At 42.6% G+C, this 6,773-nt stretch overlaps 1 protein-coding gene across 2 annotated transcripts in view; it reads left to right on the top strand.

Annotated features, from left to right (window-relative positions):
* pvalb6 (parvalbumin 6) overlaps positions 1 to 6,773 on the top strand; it is a 22,223-nt gene that overhangs the window by 7,322 nt on the left and 8,128 nt on the right. Inside the window, exon 1 of one of the 2 annotated variants that reach the window (XM_020621285.1) lies at positions 409 to 425. The exons of the other annotated variant lie outside the window; for it this stretch is intronic. The gene's annotated coding sequence lies outside the window, so the exon portion shown is untranslated. Of the gene's footprint in view, positions 1 to 408; positions 426 to 6,773 lie in introns of those variants that run through there. 2 annotated transcript variants of the gene reach the window in all.

The following is a 6,773-nucleotide window of genomic DNA, read 5'->3' on the forward strand; positions in this document are numbered from 1 at the left end:
ATGGTCAGGTCCGGTTTGAGAACGCAGCCTAAACCCTCTGTTTGTGTGTGTGTGTGTGTGTGTGTGTGTATGTGTGTCTTTGTGGCCTTGTGTGTGATCTATGAGAAGAAAAGAGGGGAAACATGTGATCTGATATTGTTTCTTAACTCTTTGCAGCTTCTGTTAACGTTGCCAACCAGGCATGAAAGATGAGCAAGCCGCTGCTGAATGAGCGATAACCCAAAACCTAGAGAGTGGATCTGAGAAAGTCTCTCCTCCTCTCTCCACTCCCTTTGTTTCCCTCTCTGTCTCCCACATATCATCTAATCTGATCTGTATTCCCTTCATCTCTTCTTTTTTTTGCTGCAGATGACTCTTTTGAGTACAGTGTAGTAGGCGGTACCGTGTATCCTGCTGTGTGATGCTGGTATGCAGCAGTGAAGTGGGTAAGTTTTGATGCGGTCTGCTGAGCGCTGACTTCCTAGTGTGCAGCCGCTGCCCTTCAGGTGGTAACTACAGAGGTCAAAGTATTGATCATTATTCATTCTCACACTTCCTGTGAGGTGCTGAGCAGTCTTTCTTTCATTCCGCTTCAAAGTTTGATGGTAAGGCAAAGGCCCATGATGTTGCAGAGCTCTGCTGACTGAGCAGTTTGCTCCCACACAACATTTAGGCTGTATACATGCCTACAAACACTTCTTCGGATCCCTCCTCTGCTTAGAACATATATAATATACATTATGTAGTGTAGTGTAATGCAGAGTAATTCCCCAGGGCTGAAAAGCCACTGAGTTAATGCACACCGGCTTTATGAGGTCAGAACAGTAACAGAGTCACTGGATGGCCCCTTTGTGTTTATTACATTTATGCTATTAGTTCCCACTGGGCAGAGATGAGCAGGCCAGAGGGTAAACCAGGGGTTTGACCCGAGTATATTTACCAACTAATATTCTAAAATGTGAGATGATCCAGGTGTATCTCAGCCTGCGAATTGTTATTCAGGTCTTTCATTGATTTGCGCAGAGGGAACCATAAGAACGAGACACTTTCAGGAGGATTTATCACATCTGTTTCCCAAAGAACTGGAGAACGATGACATTCGTTCAAAGGCTCGGTGAGCCACGTCAGCCAGCACTCTGCACTGTCTCCTCCATGAAATGCACTGCAGCTAGTTGTGGGTGAGCTCTTTTTAATCCATGAATTAAAATGAAACCAATTTCTTTTTTCCTAGGGCATACAATTAAACACAATCTGACATTTTTGTGATAATTAGGTAAGAAGAAGAACTTTTTCAGGCCCAACCGAACCGGGGGGGGAGTAGTCCATCATTAGCCAGACTTCATTAAACCATCCTTAATGTCACAGCTGCTGCATTCAGTGACAGCATCAATGACTCAGGAGCAGGTCAAATGAGCTTTTATTTACTGTAGGTGTGCGCTTAATAAGTCTAACAAGTCATGCAGCCACGGGACATTAGCAGGCAGTGGATCGATGCCGACGAGAGGCCAGGCCTCAATTATGTCTCTTTATTGTCAGACCCCTCCTCCCAGCAGCACACAGATACATGCATGCCATCAGCTGCCAGTTTATTAGGTACATCTAATGTAGTCTAATACTTCAGTCCTGCATTAATTCCTCCCTTCACGAAGGTGATAATGTTCCATTTGTGCTCAGACTGTTGATTAAACTGTATGTTGGAAGGCAGCAGCACCTCTCTGAGCCGGAGTTAGCTAACTCCTGTTAGCTAAAGCAAGCTCAGAGAGGTGTGAGTATTTCTGAATCAAAAAGCTGCCGAGGGCACTAAGAAATGACCAGACTGGGACTGTTTGTGCCATATAAGCCTGCAGCAGGCGTCCTCACGACTATTTGTCAGGATTTGTGGGATTTTGTTGAAGAATGGTAGGAAGGAAACCGTTCAAAGCTGTCTGCAGCTGACTGCTTGCAATGATGCACGATGGAAATGAATTCCCCTTCCACTCTCTCACCCCGAATAATGAGATAATGTGAAAGGTATTTTAATGTAGGTGTCAAACAGGCCAGCAGCTGTCCATAAAATGTACTCTGGCCACTTTCATTCATTTCTTTACTATTATTCTCAAGGAAGTCAGTTTATGGTATACAAACTGATAAAGGAAAAACAGGAAACAAATATCAACTTCAAAGATGCTGTTATCTAGCTCCTTTACACCTGCACACGAACCGACAGCTGCCTGACCTTCATGAGGTCCACCTGGCCTGTCGTTACTCTGTTGACAGTATTGTCAACAGCACTGCCAAACAGTACGGTTAACTTCCTGCATTCCAACATCTGCAGCAATATTTTTGTTTTCTCTTTGCACTTATCTCACCCACTTTTGTCCTTTTTAACCAAAATGACTCTTCTTATTTTTTCAACGGCTGCTCTTCTTTGGTTTTTGCTTCATGCTCAGCAGTTAAAAAGCCTGGTGTCACTGGTGTTATCTGGTGTTGGAGGAGTGTAAGCCAGTCCAGGGGCTGTCTGGATGGCCGACGTGGGCCTTTATTGTTCCGGACTTCTCCAGATTGGACGGTTGACCAGTCCATCTCTGGCTACAGTCGTTAACACTGCTAACTGTGGCCCGTGACTTTGGTGCAGAGTAAATCCTGGATAGGCAGGAAGCGTGTGCAGAAGTTAGTCACTGCACTGTTTATTTACAGCAGCGACCTGAAAGAATTGCCTTTGCTCTGAGAAATGTAAGACAGCTGGTTAAATGTGGGAGCAGCTGTTGAGCTAATATAAAAACAAACGTACACAGCATCATGTTGAAATACATTCGCATGTGGACACTTTATTGACATACTGTAGATAAATGAGCTCAGGATTAAACCAGACAGTCTTTTGCACATACAGTAAATGTCTAACATTTAACTGAGTGGTGGACATAATGATGATGGTCTTTTCTTCCTGCAGAGTATCGTTCTGAAGAATTCTTCACCCGAGTGAGCCCTTGACAACGTTCGATATTAACTGCAATGCGGCTGAGTTTTAGTGCAAAGCAAACTGTTAGTCAGCTGGTATAATGAGTGTTAATAGACCATTCACTTAGGAATGGCTCTTAGACTTATTGTGTCCATAAAGAGCAATTAAAGTCAGGCATCTGCAGGATGAGGGTGCAGAGCAGGTTCCCCTGTCTTCATGAACGCCGCCTTGTTATCACTGTAATGTTTTTATAATGTGCAGCACTTAGCAGTGTGGTGATACCAAGACACCCTTGGAATAACAAAAGAACACATGGATGTCAGGCAGGGAATGTGTGTTGGTTATTATCATAATGTGCAGATGTGTAATTCAAGCTTTGAGAGGATTTCAGGGAGGAATAATCTTCAGAGATTTTCTGTTTATTGTCTCACACTGGTGATTTGATGGAATCCAGCAGACGTTACTGCTCACACTCCACACATGCTGTAGCGAGTTGGTTAGACTGAACTTCAAGGTCAAACACTTTTATGCTCATTGTTAGATTGTGTGTAGGTCTGCTGTTTGTTTGCACACTGTAGGTGTGTGCAGCTGTAGGATTAGGAAGAGGACTGCATGTTTGTGTGCATTAAAAACAATTTCTCGTTCATTTCTCTCCCTCATCTGTAGTTTCCTTTAGAGTGGAGAGGCTGGACTCTTCTCTTGCTTGTAGAAAAATACACAATTTTCATTGAAGCAACTACTGGTGTTATTCACATAAATGTGCATGTGTGTTCACATATATGCATTCTGAAATTATGGCCCCTTGCAATGAATTGTACAGTGAACTGGCTCTATGAACCATAACTCAAGCCGTAAAGCAATACTCTGACTTATTTATTGTTTTGGCTGCCATGACTCACATTCACTTAACATAAACCTGGGCAGCGGTGATTTTGCAGAAACTGTACATCCTCCACTGGGAACCCTAGTGACAGCAAATACTTTTCTCTAGACCCTCTTTTTATTCAATTGCACTTCCAAACTCTATCTCCTCACATCTCCCTTTGTTTCCAGTTGCCCTAACTGTTACGCTTTACCTGCCAACTTCCTGTCGCGCTCCCCCTTTTATCAACATGATACAGTATATACCCAAAGCCTAATCTCCGTTGAAAACTTTTTAATATTGGGTTTAAAAGCCCTCTCTCCTTCTTGTCTCACTCTGTATAGCGTCTGGAGTCGGCTGCTCCCTGACACCTGTTGTCTGAGTTCACATTGTTCTGCCCGCTTACTCTCTTAATTAACCCATGGGTGTGTTTTGGGTGCAACGTGCACTAAACCAATCAAAACACGGTTTCTGGTGGTACCATGGTGGATATACCTGGAGGGAGACAGGAGCAGTTTAAATACCTGTGTAGAGCCACCATTGCTAAAACTATTTGCCATTTACACTGACCGTTATCATGACCAAATAATTGATAATATAATCAACCATTTACATCTTTTTAAAAAACTTGTTGTACAATGTATTAATTTTAATTCTGAAAACATGATTTTTAATCTGTAGCATTTTGGTTTGCTGCTGTAAGTCCCTGTCTAGGTGGCAACGCGTCTCTACCTTGTGCACTCGTTTATTACTAAGTTGATCTAGTGAAAATAAAAAGTTGTCAGAAAAACAAATACTGAAGTAGAGTAGAGATACCTGAAGAATCTACTTACTGTAGTACAGCAGCAAAGTATTTGTACTTTGTTACTTCCCACCTGTGGACGGCTGACAGTCCTCTGACTCCACACTCATTCATCTTTGTCCTTAATCACATCCGGTCTGTGCAGATTCTCAGTCATCCAGGTCATAGTAAACTGAAAAAACTCAACTGGACTTAGATTTTAATCACATCCAGCAAATCCTGTTTTGCTGTGAGAAGCCTTTGGACTTTTTGGCTTCCATCATCCCCTCTCATCTCTCAGGGCATCATTCCTCTGTGTGTATACACACAGGTGACTCTTCTAGTATATCCTAGTCTCCTGGTGTCTTTCTAATTCAGACAGAGGGTGTCCTCTGTGCAGTATCTGCAGACCCTGCAGCCAGGAGTGTTCCTTTGCATCGCAGTGTGCCTCATGCGTGAAGCCTTAGATCTTTACAGAATTTGATTACACAGGTTTGTGTAGATGACTTAGTATTTATTTACACAAATAGAACAATGAATACACTAAAGGATCTTGCTGCGCAAGCATCCAGCGGACATGCATGGATGAGCACAGAAAACATACAGCAGATGAGATTGGACTGGATTTCCTATTACCGGGCAAATGATTTCTCTGCTCTCCTGTCTCATTCTCATTTTTGTCTATCGTGGCCTGGTCTGCTTCTCTATCTGCCGATCTATTTGTTTATCTGTCTGTCATCATTCTTGGTTTTCAAATTATTTTTCACTCTGCATTTTTTCAGTGACTCAGACAAATTGGAGAAAAATTGCCAAGACACAGTAATACGATAGTGCACGTGGAGGACAAAGATGATGCTATATGATGGTGCTTTTCTCCTGTGAGTGTGTCATCGCTTTAGAAAAAGTCTGCTCCACCTGCTAAATTTTACATAGTCCTTCAACTAACCTCAATTTTTAAAATAAATTTTATCTTCTTTGCAGTGTCTGCTGCACCTATAGATGATTCATCACACCAGTGTAGGCAAACTCAAGCGCCACCCAATGAACCATGGTATTATTTAAATCTAAATGCGTTCAGCTTCAGAAGTTCTTGGGTATTGTTTATATGAGATGAACTTGTACTGAAGTTTTTGTCAGCATTTGTTCCACTTGATCTTTCTCCATCTCTCATGCCTGTTACTTCGCTGTAGTCTTAGGCCTAGAAAGCTGCTCCAAACTAATCAAGCAGACTGACTTTATCTGAACACAAACCCTTGTCAAAAAGATGCTGATGGTGGAATGTTGTTCTACTGTACATGTATAATCTGATTGCATGTTATGACAAAGCCTTCCTGCTATGTGGAGTCACCCTGCACAGTGCTGAGCAAGAGTGAAGTCAAACAGCTTCAAACTCAGTTCCCATTAGATGCTCTTGAGGCAGGTGTTGTGATCCAGGCTCCTTTGGGGCAAGAACGGCAGCAAAACAAGTGAGCCTACTGTGCTTTGTGCATTAATGGGATTATAATCTGGTAATCTGATGTGCTACTGTATGTAAAGCCTCAGCCTTCTACCACAGTATCATGCATGCAGCCATACAGAGTATTTTCAAGACCTCTTTTACATTACCTCCACCAAAGAGGTTGTGTTTTTGGTTCTGTGTGTGTGTTAGGAGGATTATGGGCAAACAGCTGGATGAATCATCAGCATACTTGATAAAAACACTGGTGGGGACCAACCCTAGAAGTGATTAGGCTGAAAAATGTCAAAGGTCAGTCACAAAAAATAGCAAAAATCCCTTATTTGCCAGTGAAAACATGGTATTTGATGTGATTTAAGTGAAAATGAAACGTTCGAGAGAAAAGATACAGAGAAGGAAAGAGCAAAAGAAAGGATGGAGCGAGATCCCTCAGGTGGGAGTTGTTGTGTTTGTTGTGCTTTTCTCTCCTCTATCCACTCACCCCAACCGGTCGAGGCAGAAGGCCGCCCACCAAGAGCCGGGGTCTGTCCAAGGTTTCTTCCGTTAAAGGGAGTTTTCCCTCCCCACTGTCGTCAAGTGTTGTTCAAAGGGGACTGTAAAGTCTAGACCTTACTAAGTAAAGTGCCCTGAGATGATTGTTGTTGTGAAATTGCTCTATACAAACTGAACTGAATGGAATGGAGAGAAATAGGTAAAGAAATGAAATGGCTGGCAGGAAGGAGGGTTAGATGGAGAGTGTGATTATATAATGTTTGAT

The sequence above is a fragment of the Monopterus albus genome, unplaced genomic scaffold (genome assembly GCF_001952655.1).
Source record: "Monopterus albus unplaced genomic scaffold, M_albus_1.0 scaffold256.1, whole genome shotgun sequence".
Lineage (NCBI taxonomy): Eukaryota > Metazoa > Chordata > Actinopteri > Synbranchiformes > Synbranchidae > Monopterus > Monopterus albus.